A 13,222-nucleotide genomic window follows, 5' to 3' on the forward strand; every position below is an offset into this window, starting at 1 on the left:
CATATGCAACAATATACTTGCAGTAACTATTAAAAAACTCAAGGAAAACAAAATTAATAAAGTCACAATACAGTGGTTACGCAGTAATTTACAATACGCCTGTCGTTTCAACATTTCTCGGGTATTTTCTCTACTCAGGTCCAAGGGATACATGTCGGAGACAATTCAACCGCTTCACCTTGGAGAGGACTTAAACAATCAAATTGCTCGACTGTTTGGGCCTAAGCTTTAATTTATAGCACTGAGAGTCATTCTGTTCAACAAAAGGAAGTTTTGAATCAGTCTGTGAGGGAGTGCAGGGCACAGTGTCTATATCTGAAGGTAGTCCATGAAATTTTTTGACGTGACTTGAATGAATCCACCCTTTGCGTCCCTCGATCTTCACGGCTGTTCTTGTGGTCAACAGGACCAACTTGGGTGCTTTCCACCTGGGCTCCAGTTGACTTTTCCTGTCGAAATTTCTCACAAAGACAAGATTACCCGGAACAACGTCATGGGGTTTCGCCTCAGTGTTGTCGGGAAAGGCTGCAGCTACCTGTGAACGAGAAGATTGTAGTGCAGACATCAAGGAAGCCAAGTAATCTGTCAGCATATTACAGTCAATGTCAGTTATTTTGCGTGGTATAGGCGTCCCCCACATATTCGGTGGTCTACCAAAGATCACCTCATACGGGGATAGCCCTGTTCTAGAGTGTGCTACCATTCTCATGTAAAAGAGTGCAACTGGTAATGCTACTATCCAGTCGACACCTTTCTCTCTACATATTTTGGACAGTCTGATTTTCAAAGTTTGATTATGTCGTTCCACGAGACCTGCTGCCTCGGGGTGTCTGACACAGTGGAATTTCCACTGATATCCCAACAAAAGTGAGACATGTTTCATTAATTCGGATGAGAAAGGCTGGCCATTATCTGAATATACAACACGTGGTAAACCGTACCGTGGGAAGAATTCTCGAACTAACTGTTTGGCAGTAGTCGGGGCAGTGTAATCTGATACGGGATACGCCTCTGTCCAACGGGAGAGAGCGCAGACAACTACGAGAACATATTTGAATCCTCGACAACGTTCCATCTGAATATAATCCATCTGGAGGACTTCAAAAGGATGGTCAGGAGGCTGAAATCCACCCTGCTCTACGGGAACACTCTTTCCTGGATTAAACTGACAACATATCATACAGGTACGAACTTTTTGTTTAGCTGCTGCTCGTAAATGTTTGTTGAACCAAATGTGCTGAATGCTGTCTAGCATAGCCTTCTCTCCTAAATGTGCTGGACTGTGAACTGTAGCTATAATGGCTTGAACCATGGAATCAGGGAGAAACCATACAGATTTCTCCTTCGTCATCCATCCTTGATCTGTCTGGATCCCTCCTAGTTCAGTCCACTTCTTTATTTCTTCTGCTGTGGCATGTGTCTGTATGTCAATTACGTCAAGTGCGGGATCCTTAATTGTCATACACTGTGTTGGTGTCTGAACTATTGGCTTTGTCATGTCTAATGTGCGATTCTGAGCAGTCTGTTTAGCTGTTCTGTCAGCTAAATCATTTCCTTGAGAAATGGTATCAGTAACCTTCGTGTGTGCTTTACATTTCATAATCGATATAGCAGTGGGTAAATGTATTGCGTCTAACAAGGCATGAATGAGGGGTCCGTGCTGAATGTGGGCACCATGGGACGTTAAATAACCTCTCTCTCGCCATAGCACGCCGAAGTCGTGTACAACTCCGAATGCATAACGTGAGTCAGTGTATACATTAACTTTCTTATTTGTGGCTTGAATACAGGCTTGCGTTAGAGCAATAAGTTCCGCTGCTTGGGCTGACAGAGTATCTATACAATGTGTCTCAATAACGTCAGTGTCTGTTGTGACTGCATACGCGGCCACTAAATCTCCTGTACTTGTTCTCATGCATGATCCGTCTACATACAACGTCAGGTCTGGATCTAACAATGGAACGTCTGTCAAGTCTTGTCTAGGTTTCGTCTTTATTTCAATGATTTCAACACAATCATGAGCTAGTGGGTCTGTTCCAATTACAGGTAATAGTGTAGCAGGATTCAATGTATTACACCGTCGGATCTCTATGTGTGGTTGAAACAATGTCAGTTCATAACCGGTAAGTCTTGCTATGGTCAAGTGTTGTGTTTGTGTTCGGTTCACAAGAATCTCTACTGCATGTGGTACTTGTACTGTCAATGGGTGTCCTAATACTATGGCATCGCTTTGTCTGATTGCTAAAGCTGTCGCTGCCACTGATTTCAGGCATGCAGGCAAAGCCTGAGCTACGGGATCTAATGTACTGGAAAAATAAGCACATGGCTTGCGTGATCCTGCTTGATCCTGAGTGAGTACTGACAAGGCAGTACCTTCGCGTTCTGTAACAAAGAGTGTAAAAGGTTTGCTATAACATGGTGTTGCTAAAACAGGTGCTTGACATAAGGCTTCCTTTAGGCTTTCAAAAGCTTGTGTATGTTCCTGAGTCCAAGGGAGAACAGTCGATGTGGCTGCCTCCTGTGTGGTTAACTGAATGAGTGGTTTTGCTAGAAATGCGTACTGAGGGATCCACTGCCTACAATAGGAAGTGAGGCCTATGAAAGCTCGCACCTCCTTCTGTGTCTGGGGTATTGACATATTAGCAATTAACTGGATGCGATCTGGTGTAAGCTGCCTTCCCTCCTTGGACAGCGAGTGACCAAGATAAATAACTCGCTGAACACAGAATTGCAGCTTAGAAGGGGACACCTTGTGCCCCTTGTTGGCTAGGAAATGTAAAACTGTCAGAGAAGCTTTTTCACATTCTGGCTCGCTTCTCGCGGTGATCAGCAGATCATCGACATATTGAAGCAGTGCTGTATTGACTGGCATGTGGATACTGTCAAGTTCTCGTTTCAGTGCTTGGCTGTAGATGCTGGGGCTTTCTGTGAATCCTTTGGGAGCGCGTGAGAATTTAAAGCTGCGCCCATTTAAACTGAATCCGAACAAGTATTGGCTTTCCGGATCTATTGGGACGCTGAAAAAGGCATTCTTGAGATCGATTACAGTAAAGAATGTTGCTTCGGAATCAATTGTTGTCAACAATGATGATATATCAGGGACCACAGGGAATTGTGGTACAATACACTTGTTTAGTTCACGCAAATCAATAACCAATCGGTATACTGGTGGAGCAGTAGGATCAGTTCGTTTAAGAATCGGAATTATCGGTGAATTACATACATTGGAGTCTGTTTCTACAACTACTCCCTGGGCAATTAGCTCATCAATGATTTTCAGCAAAGCCACTACAGCATCATGCGGTAACTTGTATTGTCGCATTCGTGGTAGTACCACTCCTGCTTTCAATGTAACTCGATAGGGTGTAATGTTCATGCAGCCAACATCCGTAGGGCCTTGTGCCCATAGATGTACTGGTAAAGTCTGTAGTCGGGGATCCATGTCTCTAGACACATAGTGACCTTTAAAATCACGCAAAAACAACCTTACTCCTTCCGGAGAACAACATATTATGGCTCCTAGTGCTTTCAGAGTTTTAATTCCTAACAGATTTTCTGGGCATGATTTAGTAAGCAATAAATCTGTAGTTCGTGTCAAAGGTCCTATCGTAAGTGGTAGAGGCTGTGATACTTCATTAACAATAGGTTTTCCCGAAAAACCAAGGGAAACATTTTGAGAGCCTGAGAGGGGTGCCCCTGGAACTTCACTACGTTTTATAGTTGTTCGACTTGCCCCTGTATCGAGTAAGAATTTTCTATCTTGACCTAACAATTCACTATGTACATAAGGTCCTTCTTGATCTACCGGAATCTCGATAAGCGGTAAGTCAACTTCCCTCTCTAGGCTGGTTCATGCGTACCGCTGATACTCAGGGTATTCATACTGTGCAGTCTGATACATTTGTTGTGTTGTGGTTTGTGTGGCAGTAGCAGGCAACGGTGGTGCAGCTGGCACAAACTGTATGGGTTGCTGTGAGGCTGGCATGGACTGTTGCTGAACTGGCATGGACTGTCCATGCTGCATAGCTCCTTGTTCATTCTGATCTTGTCTAACTAATCGTGGTCTCTCTTTTGCAATACCTGTAGCTATATTACGTTTCAGGACTGGACAATCGTGTACATGATGGCCCAGTTGTTTACAATAATTGCAGGTTCCCTTTACAGGAACAGCAGAATCACCAGAGTGTGTCACACCCTTTTTGTGACCATCTGCTGGTACTGTCTGAGAAACTAGCATTTTCATTTTTGTATCCTTCATGCGTCTATGCTCGTGTTCTTGTTCATCCCTAATTCTATTGTGATGATACTGTAACATTTGTAGCATTTGCGACGGAGTGTTACTTTGCCAGGTACTCTCGAATTTCAATATTCTATTCTTTACTGGAGGTAATGCATTTTCCACTAATTTTGTCACAAATAAATGTGGATATGAATCACTACTTGCTTTTATACCACTATTTATACCAAAACATTTTTCAAATCTGGCATAATAATCGCTTGTGTCTTCATCTTGCTTTTGTTTACAGGCTGTGATTGCACCCCAATCTTCCTTTTTTGTAGTTAATAAACGTGGCAGTACCTGTACTAGTAAACCTGGTAACAATTTAACTTTATCCCCGAGCCCTGAACCTGCAGTTCGGCCCCTTTCTTCCTCTGCTAACATAGGCTATGGTCTCTGACTGTCTTGCAGAGTTCCCTGATTCGGACACTTCATCTTGCTCAAACTCGTCTGTTCCCAATCTTTCTTCATGAATACGCTCTATTTCTTTACGGATTTTTCGGCACATGGCTATTATACAATTTTGTTTATCGTGTCTCCCTTCTGATATATTCTGACTCCATCTTGTCAGAGTAAGCATTGCATTCGGGTCTACCCCCGGACGATCTTGATTTCTGATCACACAGTTTATGAGGAAACGTAACAGTTCCCCCTGTATTTCTACTTTCTGGAATTCCATAGCTCTGTTAATACATCCTGGATCTCGTCCTGTTTGAACAAAATGATATATGTTATCTAGATGCGTAGTCATTCCTGGTAACCTTGCTAAATACTCTGCGGCTCGTCTGATACGTAATGATGCCAGGACCATTTCATCCTCTTTACCAACCACCGGGTCATATCTACAATTTACAAGGAGTTCCTTAAGCGTACGTTCATTTACGAATTTTGGTGTACGTGAATGTGTTGACTCTTGAAAAACAAGTTTATTTATTCTAGGTGGTGTAAAAGTACTGCTAGCACCTCCCGTGGCCCCATCTGGGGCGTCGGGTGTGAAAGGGTTCGTCGAACGTGACACCGCAACTATGGGTGTTGATACCCCTGTAGAGTCGACTGCGGAGACAGATGCGGAAACAGATGTGCTTGCCGAAGCTTGTGTCGGGACTTGCTGTTGCACGGGAACAGATACCTGATCCTGACGTTGAACCCCTCCGCCAGACGGTCTATGTGGTGTGGCGTTAGCATACTCGGGAGCTGCGTCATCTAGATATGAGGAAAGAAAAACATCTTCTGCGGTTCTGGGATGTCCTTTTGGATGTACCTTAATTGGAAATAATGGGGGTGGCAAGTCTTTTGGTATTTCTGGAGCAGCCTTAGGTAGTCCTTCGGCTAGAAGGGGATACATACCATTCATAAGAGCATTTCTTTGTCTATTTACTTGTTCTGATTTCACTCGGATACCTTCCTCAATTAATAGATTTTCTTGAACTTTATTTGAACTTTCTTTACTCCTCTCTTCTTGTCTACGTGCTTTTTCTGTTCGTCTATGAGATTCTTTACGCCATAACTCAACAGCGTCTTTCTGTGACTGTCTGACCTTTCTTTTCCATAACTCTTCCTCCACTTTCATGATGCACTCTGCATCCCAGGTTCCCGCTGCGGGCCACCTTTGACTTTCCGGTAATCCCTTGGTATAATCTACCCATAGATCAAGAAACAATATGGCATCTAAGCCATGTTTATGGTACATGAAATGTCCTGGAGTGTCTCTAGGAGGAATAGGAACTGCTTCTTCAAGCACCCCTTTTCTGGTAGTAATCTGTCTTAACTTCGAGAAGAGCGGCATATTGACAACTGACCTGATACTTACTCTTGAACTTACTTAATACGAGAAACACAATAATGAACAGTGAACAATGAACAGTCATTCATACCACAATATGCAAGACATTTTCTGAATACTTTAAACATTAAACATTAAACATTTAATAATGGTCGACAATGATGACAGTCTGCTTAACTAATCACCACGCTGAATTCTTGACAATAACTGAATACTTCGGAATACTTGATATACTGCTAAACAGTACATATACACTGCTAAACAGTGCAGACCGGATTTGTGTACCCAAATCCGTCTTGACCGGCACAACCTATGTGCGCGTCAACACGCCTCCCCGGCGATGGTACTCACCGAGTAGCTCCTTGAAACGGAAGGCCTCAGAGAATGGACAGGACTCGATAACTGCGGACATCGGACCCTCTGGACGTCGGGATTTCGGAAAACCTGGTGGGCCTCTGTATACCTCGGATCTTGCTCTCTCAGCTAGGCTCTGGTCGGGATACTTCGCACTTCTCACCGCCTCGTCTGGGTTGATCGCAGCCTCAGTCGCCCCCGCTTGACCGGAGGGAGCTTACAGGAAATCCTGCTGGTACGCGTTTATGGTCCGTCCAGCTGTGGCAGGAGACCGGGCCTGCAACGCACCGCCGGCGCGTGAGATGAGAAAGTGTCCCTGTTCGGGCGCCATTATGTGGTAAATAAAATAAATATTACCGGACTGAATTTCATGCGGAATCTTAAAATAAAGTAAAATAGCTCAAAATAACAAGAGGCAGAATCCGTGGTATAAGAGGTTTTCTAATGGGCTTTATTCCATTCAAAATGGCCGACTCGAGTGGCGGCCTTCAGGTTCCGTCACCACGAGGGTTCAGGAAGTGAAGTACAATATTTTGTTGATAGACATACATTTTTATAATAAGTGCATTACAATGAAACGAAGGTAGAAGGCGTAACATTTGATAAGAAAAATGACGTGACAGTGACATAATCGAAACTAGGCGTAATAAGGAATAAAAGAAACATAATTGGTTAGGATTATCAGACATAGGTGGATCTATAAGATAATACTTGGCATAGATGCGCGCGCGGCAGCATGACGTGTGATTGACGTGCAACTAGGGGGTGAAGGGGACTTGACATTTAGCTCTACATATGGAGACGAAAAGTCTGGGGGGTCACGTCAACCTAATCCCAAATCATATCTAACATCCTATGTTTAAAGAACTATGTTATCCACAAGGAAGGACACTCGGACAGAATCTATTCTATACTGACTGTGTGCGTGTACAAGCGTCTAAGTGTCTATATGAGATGCGAGGGGCAGAAAACTTTCCATGGCAACAGGGCTATGAATCACTTGCATGAAGACAGAGAAGCCTGGCCTTTTGCTTGGTAACTGGAAGAATATTTACTTAAACTACTAGGCAGGAATGCATCGGCTGAGGGGGAAAATAGATAATTCGAAGGTGAAATACAGCTTCTTGGCAGGCATGCGAAAACTGGCCGAGGCAGGCACTGTTAGCTGCACAGGGAGTAGGACAAAGTTCATGGATACAGATGCGAGCTCAAGCTGAAGCTGTCAGAGACAGAGAGCAGGGAAAGGCTTTGAGGACAGAATCGGGCCTACTCGCCTGAACTGTAAAAATGGAGTAACTTAGCCATATAAAGTCGGTGGCCTTTTATACTTAGGGATCGAATATCCAGCCCATTGATGGCGGATCTGACAGAGAACATGTTGACGGTAGACACACATATGTTTGCGTCTTAGAAACTGGAACTGGAGGGAACATACATGTATTTGTAACATGCATATAGAACCGTTGGGGTCCAAGATAGGGGACATAACTGATCAGGAAAATCCACATTTCCACACCTTGAGAATACTTTCCTTGTACCGCTGACCCAGGATACTCTCCTTGCCATCAGGATGTGTCTATGGTCTCTAATGTTGAACCCCACATTTCTACACATCCAATGCACCACCTTATTGATCAGTTGTGTCGTGGGTTCCTCCCTTTGATTAGTATAAGCTGGGACGCCTGTCAGAACAACTATATACGGGCTTGAGGCGGGGGGAAGATCTAGGACACGTAAACCAGGAGTGCTCTGCGCCAAATGTGAGACCTTTTTTTTTGCTTGCTGCGGCACATTATCTCCCCTTCCTGATCTAGAGGTGTCCACTAACTGACTTAGAGGATTACCTGGGGTCACTGTCCTAGAATCCCTTGGCCCCCCATTCACAGAACTTGGGTTTGGTCTCGATGTTTCAAGACACACACGTTGGTTACTATTAACCCCCCCCACATTCCACCAGTATCTGATCATTGACCCCCTTTACCCTCTGCACCATCTCATTGATGAGAGATGGGGCTTGCGCATTAATGACTTCTGCTCCCCCCCCCCCCCAGCAACACATGAACATCTACATGCCCCTGTATTGGTTAATACATTAACAGAGTTCTGGAGAAGCGACAGCCTTTTTTCTATTGCCTCTAGTTTACTTAAAAGGGGTCCCATAAGAGTAGCCATCCTGATATCCAATCGTGTCCAAAGCTCAGGATCATCCCTGGCCTCCACTGCTCTGCAATTTTCACCATCTGGTAGACAGATCCCGGCCAGTCCGGTATTAGGCTCTGATGTCCGCTTATCGGAAAACCTATTTGTTTGATGTTTAGATCTGGGCTTAGGTTTGGGCTTCTGTTTTTGTGCGGCTCCCCCCCCCCCTTGTGCGCTTTGCAGACGGCTCATCGGTGTTTGCTATCAGAGATTTCGATAGGCTTATCACACCATCCCTGGTGGCCTTTTTTGATCGGGTGATAGCCTCATCACTGACAGATTTAAATTCCATATGCACCGTGGGCGGGCTTGCTATTTCTTTGCTCAGTATGGGTGAATGGTCAGAGTTCCCGTCCCCTAGGGGCTTCTGGGCCGGGTTGACAATGTGAATCTGTGCAACTGTAGTCAATTCCAATCCCACTGATGGTAAAACTGCATTCCCATTAGTGCCCAGGGCCGAGATGACGGTACATAGATTATCCACAGATTGCGGCACGCCTGTAGGGGACTTGGCCATGGCTATGCCTCCCATTGAAGACCGTTTATGGGCTGAGAGGGTATCAAGCGAGAGTCTTTTCTCTGTCAGCTGGATCTGGTGGGTCAGGAGCAACTCTGCTCTTGTCAAAAAAGCATCCAGGGTCCCTGCAAACCCCCCCACCCCCCCTCCCCACTGCTGGACCTGTAGCCTTACGTTTGCTCATTATGTTAGATAACTAGTAGGCACTAGTGAGCGATGACGGGTAAACCCCCACCCCAATACAGTTCGGAACCTTGTTTAATAGCTAAAGTCCAGCATGGAGCGTGCAATGTCAAGGGGTGGCCCAGCCTGGCCTCTTCCTGCCTCTGACGGGTGCCGCGTTGGCTATGAGGGCCGTGGACGCCCTCCGATGACGCTACTCGCCGGCGCCGCACAGGGTCTTCTGGGGGATGTAGTCCGCCGCCTGGCCGTTCCCCTCACGGCGGTATGACGGCGTGGCGGCGCAGCTGGCGCCCGTACAACCGGTCTCCCCACGAGCAGAGCAGAGCAAGGGCAGTATAGAGGGTAAGTATTAGCCGTTCCCCTCATGGCAGTCTGTGAAAGATGTAGCAACGCCAGTTACATAACTTAAGCGTTTAAGAGCGTTACGGGTGTTTTAGGTGGGGGCGCCGTGCACTGGTAAGCGCTCTTTAGGGTTGCTCCCTTTCGACAACATACCAAGGGGGCTTGGGGGCACGACCATGAGAGCACGGCAAGGACCGCGGGGGCACATAAAAGGGCCAATAAGAAAGAAGTGGGGGGACTAACCAGTTGGGCAGTCTGCAAGAGACATCATGGCGCGTGACATCATAGTGCATGGCATTGCACATTGCATCACAGGAAGTGGTATCACAACCCATTACCTAAAAGGAAGTTCCATCATAAGAAGTGACATCAGATCTGAAGACCTCACACATATGTTTAGCAGGTATATCATAAGCACATTTGAGCCCATTACAATACTTAGCAAATTAGATTTTGCGTCAGCGTTGTGCCTAAAAAGTGATGCAACTCGGACACAAAATCTGGGCCTCAACTTATATATTTTGGGGCTTATTTACAAGCCCCTTGTATAGCCGGGGCGTCACTTTTTGTGATGCACCGGCGGCGCATCCTGCTGCCCCATATTTACAAGGACACATAAAGCCACCCTGTGTGGCTTTTCATGTCCTTGTAAATATGGTCCCTTTACATACAACAGTTTGCGTGAAAGATGCGTACCATGGGTGTTGCTGTAGGTATTCGCACGCAATACACATGGCTTCTGCCACATTTTCAGATTTACGAGAAATCGTAAACCTGGAAATGCGTCAAAATGCTACGCCTTCCCAGGGGAGGCGTAGGGAGGCGCAACGAGGAGAAATGTTTTAATTTCTCCTTGTTTTTTTCCTCTATCTATGCATGCTGCATTCTGCAGCACATATAGAATGAGGAAATCACCTCTTGTGATTGTTTATGTGCAGGAAGGTGTCCGTTCCTGCACATACACAATCATTTAAAAAAATGCAGTTTTACAACTTCTATGTGTGCTGCATTAAACAACCCACATAGAAGTTTAAAAGCGCCATTTCAGATTGCTTATGTGCAGAAAATGACACCTTCCTCCACATAAACAATGATTCCCCTCAACACAGGCACCCTTGCACTTTGGTGCAAGGGTGCCTGCGTTGGCGCATGGCAGCAAATTGTTCACAAACGTAGGGGAGAGCAAAGGGATCCGTCATATCGTTGTAGATATGATGCATCCTTGGGCTTCGGAATTAAAGCAGCGAGGCGCAGCCAAATGGCTTGTGGCACTGCGCTGCGTTAATTCCTTGTAAATGAGGCCCTTACTTTTTAAAACCCAGCCACAAAAAATAAGCAACAAGGTGAAACGCAACAGTAAATCTGTTCTGCTAAATTGGTTGCCAAATCTGCATTTTGAAATATCTTATGGAGTTAAGGCACCTGTTGCAGAGCTCTTTGTGTGCCAACTAGGGGGCATATTTACAATGAAGTAGTGGTGCGTGGCGTTAGCCTCCTTGGCTTAACATCATGCTCCACCACTTCAGAAACGCAGGGCTGCAACATATTTACAACAGTATGGTACAGCCCTGCGTTTCCACCTGCTCTGGGGCTAAATTTAGCAGCCTAGCGCCAATGCAGGCACCCTTGCACCATAGTCCAAGGGTGTCTGCATTGAGGGGAAGATTGTTTATGTGCAGGAAGGTCTCCCTTCCTGCATAAAACAATCTTTAAATTGCTTTTTGTAACTTTCATGTGTGCTACTTAATACAGCACATATAGAAGTTGCAAAATGCCATTTTTTTATTGTTTATTTGCAGGAAGGGTCACTTTCCTGCACATAAACAATCAATGGACATTTGCTGTTTCTATGTGTGCTGCACAACGCAGCACACATAGAAACAGCAAAAAAGAGGAGAAATAAAGCATTTCTCCTCATTTCACCTGTTTAAGACCAGGTTTTCTTTGGTCTTAATTTTGGCACTGCCTTCTATTTAGGCCACCCTTGTAAATTGGGCAGCGTCAAAATCAATGGTTGTTGCGGTGGAACGCCCACCGCAACACCCATTGCCCACCCAACACCCATTGCTCTCCCCTTTTACGCAAAGTACAGCATAAAAGGGGGCCTTATTCACAAGGCAGCGTTAAGCCACGTTAAGTGGCTTAACGCTGCCTTGTAAATAAGGCAGAGCCCCTATCGCCACCACAGCGTCACTAAAAGTGACGCCGTGGTGGCGATAGGGGCTTGTAAATATGCCCCTAAATCTCAGGGAATAATAATAATGGTAAGATATCTCTGGAGGTTAGCATTATTTGTTGGAGAGATCTGTGTTTTGTCTAGTCCCAGTTTAAAATCAAAGTAGCATACAGGATTAACAAGTCTCCTGCAAAGAACATTATGTAACATGCAGATGACACATTTCTATTTTATGTAAGTTGGTAAGTGGGTTACTGCTTTTAACACAGAGATCCTTTTGTTACTTACAGTTAATAATTGTAATCTTTCTAATATAGCACAGCGAGCTATGAAGGACATGTGGCTCCCACACCATGTAACCCACACTATCTAATGCAAAACATCATGCATGTTGAATGACACACACATGATTTATCGTCAATATATAATGTGTATGTGTGATATAAAGCACACTGACACCCTGCATTGGGATGAGTAGCGCTTAAACGCTGTCAAAGAAATAAAACAAAATAGTGGTATTTAAAGTGTTATTCCTGTAAATACTGGGACAGTACAATCCATCTAACATTCGTACAGTGCATGCATACATCTTTTATATAATAATTGCACAAAGTCACAAGCAGGCCTCTCTTAGGTACCTGTGAAGTGATAATCTGAATGCCTTTGTTTCTCCTCCATTGTATTTAGTGTGAGGCTCTCTATATCTCCCTGCCAAGATACTCCAAAACAGGTATTTGCAATGCAATAGGTCTAGCAATTGCGAGATTTTGAGCTATTGGCATTGTAAATGACAATGCCTGTTATGTATGTGTTTTAAAAAAAAACACAATAATAAAAGGCATTGTCATTTACAATACCAATAGGTCAAACTTTCTAAAATGCGAACCCCAAATTTCTTGTTCTTTTTATATCCTCTCCACAACAATTCAGGTACGCACCACCTGTACCTGGTCTCCCCGAATTGGAACTAAAATAATATCGCTTTCTCCCAGAAAGGTCTTCATTCCAGTTTTATGACTTGCATTGTAGCTGTCCACTGCTGTAGTTGGCTCCAATGTTATGCACTCTGCCATCCTATACCCAGCATCCTCAGGTGCATAGGAAAAAACAAGGATACATCCTGGCTATATGTTGTACAGAGTTCCATGCATCTCTCTGGAAGGCTAAGGCATGAGGCTGTCGCCATGCATCAGTAATGAAATGTGGAGATCTAATGAGATGGCAAGCCGTGGTATATGATAAAGTGTAAGATTTGGTTCCTCAAGTGAAACAATAGGGCATTGTGCTCTCACAAGCAGAGAATGTTAAAGGAGTGTCCAATGAGCCTACGTAAAATGCCCACACTACATTACTGTTGTGGTAGGGTTACACACAGGTGCCGATTACGAT

This window comes from Triturus cristatus, chromosome 4_2 (genome assembly GCF_964204655.1).
Source record: "Triturus cristatus chromosome 4_2, aTriCri1.1, whole genome shotgun sequence".
NCBI classification, from domain to species: domain Eukaryota; kingdom Metazoa; phylum Chordata; class Amphibia; order Caudata; family Salamandridae; genus Triturus; species Triturus cristatus.